Here is a 10,840-nt window from a genome sequence, read left to right as displayed (position 1 = left end):
CACCCCGGTTAAGCCTCTGGAGCGATGTCCCTCAGCGGAACAGACTTTTAAAAGTCCCGATTTTGTGCTCCGTTGCTCCGCCGCTTGCCGGGAGCCGGCCTCTCCCCCCGCGGTCTATCTTCCCGTCGCTTTGGATTCACTTCTCCGCCAGTCCTGCCTTTCAGAAAGTGGTTGATTTTCTGTTTCTAGAGTCGCTGCTCTTCTTCTCTTCGATCTCCCGTTGGATTTGTAGGTGTTTGCAATCTTTAGATAAGCTATCTAGCTGATCTCCCGCTACCTGAAGTAGTCTCAGCTGCTACTTCTCCGCCATCTTGACTCCTCCCCCTCTAGCATTAGTTTTTGAAGTGTGTTCCAGGAGTCATTGTTTGCAGGTAACACCCAGTGCTCCATGCAATCTGTGCCCTCCATTATACCCACCACCAGGCTCACCCAACCCCCACCCCTCTCCCCTCCAAAACCATCAGTTTGTTTCTTGGAGTCCACAGTCTCTCATGATTCCTCTTCCCCACTGATTCTCCCCCTTCATTTTCCCCTTCCTTCTCCTACTGTCCTCGATGCTATTCCTTATGCTCCACAAATAAGTGAAACCATATGATAATTGACTTTCTCTGCTTGACTTATTTCACTCAGCATGATCTTGTTCTTTCGTATCCATGTTGATGCAAAAATTGGGTATTCATCCTTTCTGATGGCTGAGTAATATTCCATTGCATATGTGGACCAAATCTTTATCTATTTTTCTGTCGAAGGACATATCAGCTCTTTCCATGGTTTGGCTATTGTGGACATTGCTGCTATGAACATTGGGGTACAGATGGCCCTTCTTTTCACTACATCTGTATCTTTGGGTAAATACCCAGTAGTGCAATTGCAGGATCATAGGGTAGCTCTATTTTTAATTTTTTGAGGAACCTCCACACTGTTTTCCAAAGTGGCTGCACCAACTTGCATTCCCATCAACAGTGTAAGAGGGTTCCCCTTTCTCCATATCCTCTCCAACATTTGTTTCCTATCTTGTCAATTTTTGCCATCCCGACTGGTGTAAGGTGGTATCTCAATGTGGTTTTGATTTGAATCTCCCTGATGGCTGATGATGATGAACATTTTTTCATGTGTCTGTTAGCCATTTGTATGTGTTCATTGTAGAAGTGTCCATTCCTGTCTTCTGCCCATTTTTTGACATGATTATCTGTTTTGTGTGTGTTGAGTTTGAGAAGATCTTCATAGATCTTGGATATCAGCCCTTTGTCTGTAGTGTCATTTGTGAATATCTTCTCCCATTCCATGGGTTGCCTCTTTGTTTTGTTGACTGTTTCCCTTGCTGTGCAGAAGCTTTTGATCTTGATGAAGTCCCAAAAGTTCATTTTCACATTTGTTTCCCTGCCTTTGGAGACGTGTCTTGAAAGAAGTTGCTGCTGATGATGTTGAAGAGGTTACCGCCTGTGTTCTTCTCTAGGATTTTGATAGATTCTTGTCTCACATTGAGGTCTTTCATCCATTTCGAGTTTCTCTTTGTGTATGGTGTAAGAGAATGGTCGAGTTTCATTCTTCTCTATATAGCTGCCAATTTTCCCAGCACCATTTATTGAAGAGACTGTTTTTTTTTCTCCCCATTGGATGTTTTTTTCCTGCTTTGTCAAAGTTTTTTGACCATAGAGTTGAGGGTCCATATCTGGGCCTCTATTCTGTTCCATTTGTCTATGTATCTGTTTTTGTGCCAGTACCATGCTGTCTTGGTGCTTGATGATCACAGCTTTGTAATATAGCTTAAAATCAGGCAACATGATGCTTCCTGCTTTGTTTTTCTTTTTCAACATTTCCTTAGCGATTCAGGGTCTCTTCTGGTTCCATACACATTTTAGGATTGTTTGTTTCAGCACTTTGAAAAATGCCGGGGGAATTTTGATCGGAATGGCATTGAAAGTATAGATTGCTCTAGGCAGTATAGACATTTTAACAATGTTTATTCTTCCAATCCATGAGCATGGAATATTTTTCCATCATTCTGTGTCTTCTTCGATTTCTTTCATGAGTGTTCTGTAGTTACTTGAGTACAGATCCTTTACCTCATTGATTAAGTTTATTCCAGGGTATCTTATAGTTTTTGATGCTATTGTAAATGGAATCAATTCTCTAATTTCTCTGTCTACAGTTACATTGTTAGTGTATAGGAAAGGAAAGCAACTGATTTCTGTGCATTGTTTTTGTATCCTGCCACATTACTGAATTACTATATGAGTTCTAGTAATTTGGGAGTGGAATCTTGTGGGTTTTCCACATAAAGTGTCATGTGCTCTGTGAAGAGAAAAAGTTTGACTTCTTCTTTGCCAATTTGGACACCTTTTATTTCTTTTTGTTGTCTGATTGCCATTGCTAGGACTTCTAGTACTGTGTTGAACAATTGTGGCAAGAATGGGCATCCTTGTCCTGTTCCTGATCTTAAGGGAAAGACTTTCAACTTTTCTCTTTGAGACTGATATTCACTGTAGGGTTTTCATAAATGGATTTTTCTGAAGCTGAGGGATGTTCCCTCTATCCCTATACTCTGAAGTGTTTTAATCAGGAAAGGATCCTGTTTTTGTCAAGTGCTTTGTCTGCATCCATTGAGGGGACCATGTGGTTCTTGTCTTATTAATGTGTTCTATCACATTAATTGATTTGGGAATGTTGAACCACCCTTGCATCCCAGGGATAAATTGGTGGATAATTCTTTTAATGTACTGTTAGATCCTATTAACTAGAATCTTGTTGAGAATTTTGGCATCTGTGTTCATCAGGGATATTTGTCTGTAATTCTCCTTTTTGATGGGGTCTTTACCTGGCTTGGGGATCAAGATAATGTTGGCTTCATAGAAAGAGTCTGGAAGTTTTCCTTCTGTTTCTAATTTTTGAAACAACTTCAGGAGAATAGGTATTACTTCTTTGAATGTTTGGTAGAATTCCCCCAGGAAATCCATCAGGTCCTGGACTCTTGTTTTTTGGAAGGTTTTTGATCACTGCTTCAATCTTGTTACTGGTTATTTATCTGTCCAGGTTGTTAATTCCTTCCTGTTTCAGTCTTGGAAGTTTATAGTTTCCAGGAATATATCCATTTCTTCTAGGTTGCTGAACTTACTGGCATATAGCTGTTGATAATAATTTCTGATTATTATTTCTATTTCCTTGGTGCTAGTCCTGATCTCTCCCCTTTCATTCATAATTTTATTAATTTGGGTCCTTCTCTGCTTTCTTTTGGATAAGTATGGCCAGTGATTTATTGATCTTATTCATTCTTTCAAAGAACCAGCTTCTAGTTTCATTGATGTGTTCTACTGTATTTCTGGTTTCTAATTCATTGATCTCTATTCTAATCTTATTTCCCACCTTGTGCATTGGGTTAGGCTTAATTTGTTGTTGATTCTCCAGTTCCTTAAGGTGTAAAGATAGTTTGTGTATTTGGGGTTTTTCTATTTTTTTTAGTGAGGCTTGGATGGCTATGTATTTCTACCTCAGGACTGCCTTTGCTATATCCCATAGGTTTTGGACCAAAGTGTTTTCATTCTCATTGGTTTCCATGAATTGTTTAAGTTTTTCTTTGATTTCTTGGTAGAGCCAAACATTCTTGAGCAGGATGGTCTTTAGCTTCCAAGTGTTTGAATTTCTTCCAAACTTTTTCTTGTGATTGAGTTCCAGTTTCAAAGCACTGTGGTCTAAGAATATGCAGGGAATAATCTCAAACTTGTGGTATCAGTTGAGACCTGACTTGTGACCCAGTATGTGGTCTATTCTGGAGAATGTTCCATGTACACTCAAGAAGAATGACTATTCTGTTGTTTTAGGGTGGAATGTTCTGTATATATCTATGAGGTCCATCTGGTCCAGTGTGTCATTCAAAACTCTTGTTTCTTTGTTGATTTTCTGCTTAGGTGATCTGTCTATTGTTGAGAGTGCAGTGTTGAGGTCTCCTACTATTAATGTATTATTCTCAGTATGTCTATTTTGTGTAACAGTTGGCTTATATAGTTGGCTGCTCCCACTTTGGGGGCATAGATATTTACAATTGTTAGATCTTCTTGTTGGATAGACCCTCTAAGAATGATGTAGTGTCCTTCTGTATCTCTAACTACAGTCTTTAGCTTAAAATCTAATTTGTCTAATATGAGAATTGCTACCCCAGCTTTCTTTTGAGGTTTATTGGCATGAAGTATTGTTCATCCCTTCACTTTCAGTGTGGATGTATCTTTAGATTCACAATGAGTCTCTTGCAGACAGCAAATGGATGGGTCCTGTCTTTTTGTCCAAGTTGCAACCCTGTGCCATTTTATGGGAGCATTTAGGCCATTCACATCGAGAGTGATAATTGAAAGATACAGTTTTATTGTAATCATGTTGCCTATGATGTCCTTGTTTCTATAGATTGTCTCTGTGTATTTCTGTTCTGTATCATCTTGGGGTCTTTCTCCTCTTATAGAACCCCCCCCTCATAATATTTCTCGCAGGACTGGCTTAGTGATCACATATTCTTTCAATTCCTGCCAGTCTTGGAAGCTTCTTGTCTTTCCATCCATTCTGAATGACAGCCTTGCTGGATAAAGAATCCTTGGCTGTGGGGTGCCTGGGTGGCTCAGTGGGTAAAGCCTCTGCCCCGCATCGGGCTCTCTGCTCTGCAGGGAGCCTGCTTCCTCTTCTCTCTCTCTGCCTGCGTCTCTGCCTACTTGTGATCTCTGTCAAATAAATAAATAAATAAAAGTCTTTAAAAAAAAATTAAAAAAAAGAATTCTCGGCTGCATGTTCTTCTTATTTAGTGCCCTGAATATGTCTTGCTAGCCCTTTCTGGTTTGCGAGGTCTCTGTGGACAGGTCTGATATTATTCTGTTGTTCCTCCCTCTGTACGTAAGGAATCTCTTCCCACTAATTGCCCTTAAGATGGTTTCCCCGGTTTTAAGATTTGCAAGTTTTACTATTACATGCTTGGGTGCTAGTCTCTTCTCCTTGATCTTGGGAGGGGGCCCTCTCTGCCTCTAGGAGATGAATGCTTATTTTAATCCCCAGATTAGGGAAATTCTCAGCCCTGATTTGCTCATATATTTCTTCTAGTCCTCTCTCTCTCTCCACTCCCTTAGGGACCCTAATAATTCTAACATTGGAACGTTTCATGGCGCCATTGATTTCCCTAATTCTGTTTTCATGGCTTCTAAGCCATTTATTCCAGGCCTCCTCCCAATCCTTCTTTTCTATCAGCTTGTCTTCTAGATCATTAATTTGTTCTTCTTCCTTCTTTACCCTAGCTGTTAGAGTATCTAGATTAGGTTGGCTCTCACTGATAGCATTTTTCAGTTCTGCCAGATCAGCTCTCACTTCTACCCTTAGAGAATTTATGTTGCCATTAATGGTTTTCTGCATCATAGCTATTATCTGCATAACTGCTACCTTGAAGTCTATTCTGACATCTTTCTCATATCCATATCCATTAGTTCTGTGGCAGAGGTCACAGTCTCTGAGTCTTTCCTATGTTGGGGGTTCCTCCTCTGAGTCATTCTGTTGAGGGGTGGTTGAGGGAATGTACAGAGTCCAGATTATTGACCACAATTCAAGCAAGATGCACCTGTTTTATAGGGACCTTAGGGTTGTTGGCCTCTTGTTCTTCCAGCCTGTCTTCTGGGGGAGGGGCCTACTGCATGGTTACTCAGGCAACCCTGTTAGGGCAGAATTGCCCTGTACCCTATGTGTGTGTGTTGGGGTGAGGGGTGGGCTCAGTGAAAACTGGTTTGGGGGGGGGCTTTTGTTCTCTGGTGGCTTTCTGCATCTCTTCCAAGAGTCAGAGCTGAAGTGACCGTATCCAAACCTCTGTCTCAGAACAGAGATAGCGGTCTGATCTCCAGAGAGCACTCCAGGCTACACTGACTCCATTTCTGTCTGTGCTGCTAAACACCAGAGCGTCCTGGGTTGTGTGCCCCAGAGTGGCACTCCCAGCCCTCACTTCCAGGTCTAGGCACGCCTCTGCCCTTTGTGCTTCTAAAACTATCAGCCACCCCCAGTTTGCATGTGTACCCCAGCAGCTCCAGGTTTCAGTCTGGGGGCTGCCCTAAACTCCTTTCCCCGCCACTATTGGTCTTCAAGTCTGTTCCCAGGCCCCAGCGCAGGAGGCTTTTGCCTTCCCAGTGCAAGATCACAGAGGATCCCTCCCCCTTCCATTTATCTTCTGATATCTGCCTGTAAAATTATGGCTCCCCACTTCATACCTCAAGGCCAAATGCCAGAGATATTCTGTTTGTAGAGGTCTGGATAGATCTTAAAAGAGCACAGGCTGGTTTCGTGGGTGTTCAGAGTGGTCTGCTAAATATCCAGCTCAATTCAGCAGACTGGCTGGAATAGGGTCCTCTATTCCTCCACCATCTTTGTCCCTCTGTCGATTCTGTTGTTTCTATGAGGTCAAATTTTTTATGATTCCAGATATAAGTGATCCCATAGCATTTATACTTTTTATGGCTGAGTAACTCCAACGTGTGTGTGTGTCCATATGTTTATATTTATATTCTGTTTACCTTACCAGGCACTTAGGTTGTTTTCATTTTGGATATTGTGAATAATGTTGCAGTGAACATGGGAGGGCAGTATCTCTGTAAGATACTATTTTTTTTTTCCTTTTGATGAACACCCAGAAGTGGGATTGGTAGATCACAGGATAGATATATTTTTAACAGCTCTTGTGATAATCATAGAATTTTTGTCCTTCCTTTTGTTAATGTGGTATATCACGTTTATTTATATTTGTTGAACCCTCCTAGCATTCCAGAGATAAATCCCACTTGATTGTGGTGTATGGTCCTTATAACATGGTGTTGAATTTGGTCTGCTAGTCTTTTATTGATGATTTTTGCATCTAGTTCATCAAAGATATTGGCTTGCAATTTTCTTGTGGTATCTTTGTTTTTGCAGTCAGGGTTAAAGCTGGCCTTTTATAAAATGAATTTGGAAGTGTTCTATTTTGGGGGAGTTTGAGCAAGATTGGTATTAATTCTTCTTTAATGTTCTGTAGAATTTGCAAGTGAAAACATCTGGTTTCAGACTTCAGTTTATTGGCAGGTTTTTGATGACTGATTCAATATTTGTTCTATCTATTGTTCATGATTTAGTCTTGGTAGGTTTTATTTTTCTAGAAATGTATCCACACCTACGTTATCCAATTTGTTGGCAATAATTGTTCAGTAGTAATCTGTTGTGGTCCTTTGTGCAGAATCAGTTGTAATGCTGCTTCTTTCATTCCTGATTTTATTTGGGTCTTTTCTCGCTTTTCGTAGTTTAAGTGTCCATCAGTTTTATCATTTTAAAAAAAAACAGCTCTTAATTTCATTGATCTTTTTTGTCTTTTTACTATTTCTGCTTGCTCTTTGTTATTTCCTGCCTTCTGCTAACCTTGGCCTATTCTTTCTGCTTTTTCTAGTTCCTTGAGATACAAAGTTAGTTCATTTCTTTGAGATCCTTATTTAATGCAGGTTTCTACTGCTATAAATTGCCATCTTAAAACTCTTTGAGCTCCATCCCATACACTTCAGTGTGTTGTGTTTCCACTTGTATCTCATTTCTTATTTCCCTTTTGACTTATTCTTTGATCCATTGAATATTCGGGAATGTGTTGTTTAAGTGCTATATTATGTGCAATATTAACCAACTTTCTTCCTGATGGTGATTTCTAGTTTATACTCTTGTGGTTGGAAAAGATACTTGATATGACTTTGGTCTTCTTAAGACTTGTTTTGACCTAACATATCATCTATCATGGAGAAAGTTCTGCGTGTGCTTGAATAGAATGTGTCCTGTTCCTGTTGAACAGTAGGTTATTACTAAGTCTGTTAGCTCCATCTTGTCTGTGGTGTAGTTCAAGTACAATGTTTCATTACTGATCTTCTGTCCAGGTGATAGACCCATTGTTGACAGTATTGAGGTTCCTTATTATTGCATTGCTGTCTATGCCTTCAACTCTGCTAATATTTGCTCAGTGTATTTAGGTGCTCCAATATTGAGTAAATATATACTTAATATTCCTATATCTTCTTGATGAATTGACTTCTTTTTTCATTAAATAATGACCTTCTTTCTTTAATTACAATATTTGACTTAAAGCCTATTTTGTCTGATAGCACTGTAACTACCACCTGATCTCTTTTGGTTTACATTTGTATGAAATATCTTTTTCAGTCTCTTCATTTTCAACCTATTTGTATCCTTAAAACTGAAGAGAGGCTCTTGAAGACAGCATATAGTTGGGTGTCTTTGGGTTCCCCCCGCCATTCAGCCATTTTATGTCCTTTGATAGAATTTAATCCATTTACATTTGAAGTAATTATAGAAATAAGGTCTGAAAATTAACTGTCTTGTTAGTTGTTTTCTGGCTGTTTTTATAGTTTCCTTGTTCCTCCATGATTTGATGATCTTCTGTAGTGATATACCCTAATTTCTTTTTCCTTACCTTGTGTATAAGTACTGTACATTTTTGCTTTGACACAGAGCTTACACAGAATATCTTACAGCAGTCTGTTTTAAATTGGTGACAACTTGATTTTGATCATATACAAAAACCCTATCCTTTTCCTTCCCCCACATGTTGTTTCTGAAGTCACAATTTATATCATTTTACACTGTGTATCCATTAATAAATTATCGTACCTATAATTATTTTTTAAACTTCTGTCTTTTAACTTTTATACTAGAGTTAAATTCTTCACACACCCCTACTAAGATATTAAAATACTTTGTTCCTGGCTGTCTCTAGATGCCTCAGCTATGCCAATCTCCCTAGAGGTCCTTCGTATGTGGTTATTCTCTTTGGGGGCTCTACAGTGTTGTTGTAGGTTTCTAATTGGACTCTTTGAGTCCTCCCAGGGTGATTTTCATTCATGTACTCTTGTTTACTTTTTCCTTTTTTTTTTTTTTTTTTTTGGTGGGTAATGAAAACTGGTCTTTCCAAGTCTGCCATCTTCTTCTCTTCTGCCTTATCGAACTGGTTATGAACCTCCCATATAATATCGAATGGAGATACTGAGAACAGATGCTGTTTTGTTATTCATCTTAGGGAAATTCCTCACCTTTTATCATGAACTATGTTACCTGCAGGATTTTTATAGATGTTCTTTTTTTTTTTTTTTTAATAGATGTTCTTTATCAGGTTGAGGAAGTTCCCTTCTTAGTTTCCTGGGCTTCTTTATCAGGAATGAATGTCAGTTTCTGATAAATATTTTTCTCACTTGATGACCATTTTCATTTGTACCCCAAACTGCCTATCACTGTTCTATACAAAGGTCTGGACCCTATGGATTTGAAGGCCATCTTAGATTCTGAGTTTGCCATGTTCCAGTCCCCCACCACCACCATTTCAGAGCACAGGCTTATAAACTGGCTGTGTTTTTTCCATTTTTCTCACAAGTTAACTTGGCACTTTCAATGTGACTAGGAGCTAAGTGAAGGGAGTTTATGACTAAGCTGAGCAGGTGTTTCCAACAGGCTTGATATTACTCTTAGTATCAAAAAACTCTGACTCAATCTGAGAAAAGTCTCTTTTGACCTAAACAGGCCTTACTAGAGCTTTTACTAATAATCCTGTGCTAAGAAACTTTTTTGTTACCTTGGGTGGCTAGGATGCACAGTAATCATAGGGAAGGTACAACAGTGAGTATAAAGAGATGAGAAGAAAAAAGGCAGAAATGGTCTTTTGTTCACTCTTTGCTGTTGGTTTGTAAAGAGAAGAGAGGCCCACTGTCACCTACCTCTGGTCACTGATAACAGTGATGGGTGTAATTTCTTTTTTTTTTTTTTTAAGATTTTATTTATTTATTTGACAGAGAGAGATCACAAGTAGCGGAGTGGCAGGCAGAGAGAGAGAGAGAGGAGGAAGCAGGCTTCTTGCTGAGCAGAGAGCCCGATGCGGGACTCGATCCCAGGACCCTGAGATCATGACCTGAGCCGAAGACAGCGGCTTAACCCACTGAGCCACCCGGGCGCCCCTGATGGGTGTAATTTCTAAGATACCATAATAGGAAGTGCAGTACGAGTGATTTATATATGACTAAAGAGAATCCCATACTAAACAAAGGAGTTCTAGTTGATACATATGTAAACACAATACTATACAAATATAAAAATTATAAATGTATATAATCATGATGAATGCCTCAGTTCATCTGATCTCAGTAGAATGGGCAGCTTATTCTCCCTCATCTGGTAGGACATGCCCGAGGGATTGGTCAGTAAATGCACACACTGGAGGGCACATTACAATGACCGTGTGAATGCAGCAAGTTTCAAGTGGGGCTTCAGGCAGCAACAGACTAGGCTGGCATCTGCTCCTCCTGCATATGTGGGCTGCTAGATTCACAGACACCTTGTAGATCGGGAGAGTGACAATAAGGTTCAAACCATAAGAGCCGACAAACAGCAAAACCAAATGGTACCTTACAGCCTTTAGGAAGGGAAAAGGTGGATTGAAGGACAAAACTGGGGTGTGAGCTCTTCTTTCTACTCTTTCTCTTTCTCCTTTTCTTTTTTGTGGGTTTCTAAAAGAATCTTTGGAACACACATTTTGCGCGTCATTTATTCCTGGTAAACACACGCGCACAGAGAGATAAGGGAGAGGAGTGTGAGTTGACAACAGAGTGACTGATGGAAGGCCACATGTGGGCGGGCCGAGTCTGTGGGCTAAATTACTTCTGAAAACTATGAAACGATTTCTTATTTGGTACCTTTATTTTCTTCGTGTAAATTTGACAGATTTCAGCTGGTTACCTAAATAAACATCTGTCAGAGACCAAGACAAGACCATTAAGCTCATCTGCCGACAATGGAGCTAAGTCAGGACTGAAATTTC

The sequence above is a fragment of the Enhydra lutris genome, unplaced genomic scaffold, assembly GCF_002288905.1.
Source record: "Enhydra lutris kenyoni isolate GAN:26980312 unplaced genomic scaffold, ASM228890v2 scaffoldscaffold19, whole genome shotgun sequence".
Taxonomy (NCBI): Eukaryota; Metazoa; Chordata; class Mammalia; order Carnivora; family Mustelidae; genus Enhydra; species Enhydra lutris.
The sequence above is the reverse complement of the archived record's forward strand: the minus strand, read 5'-3'. Positions refer to the sequence as shown.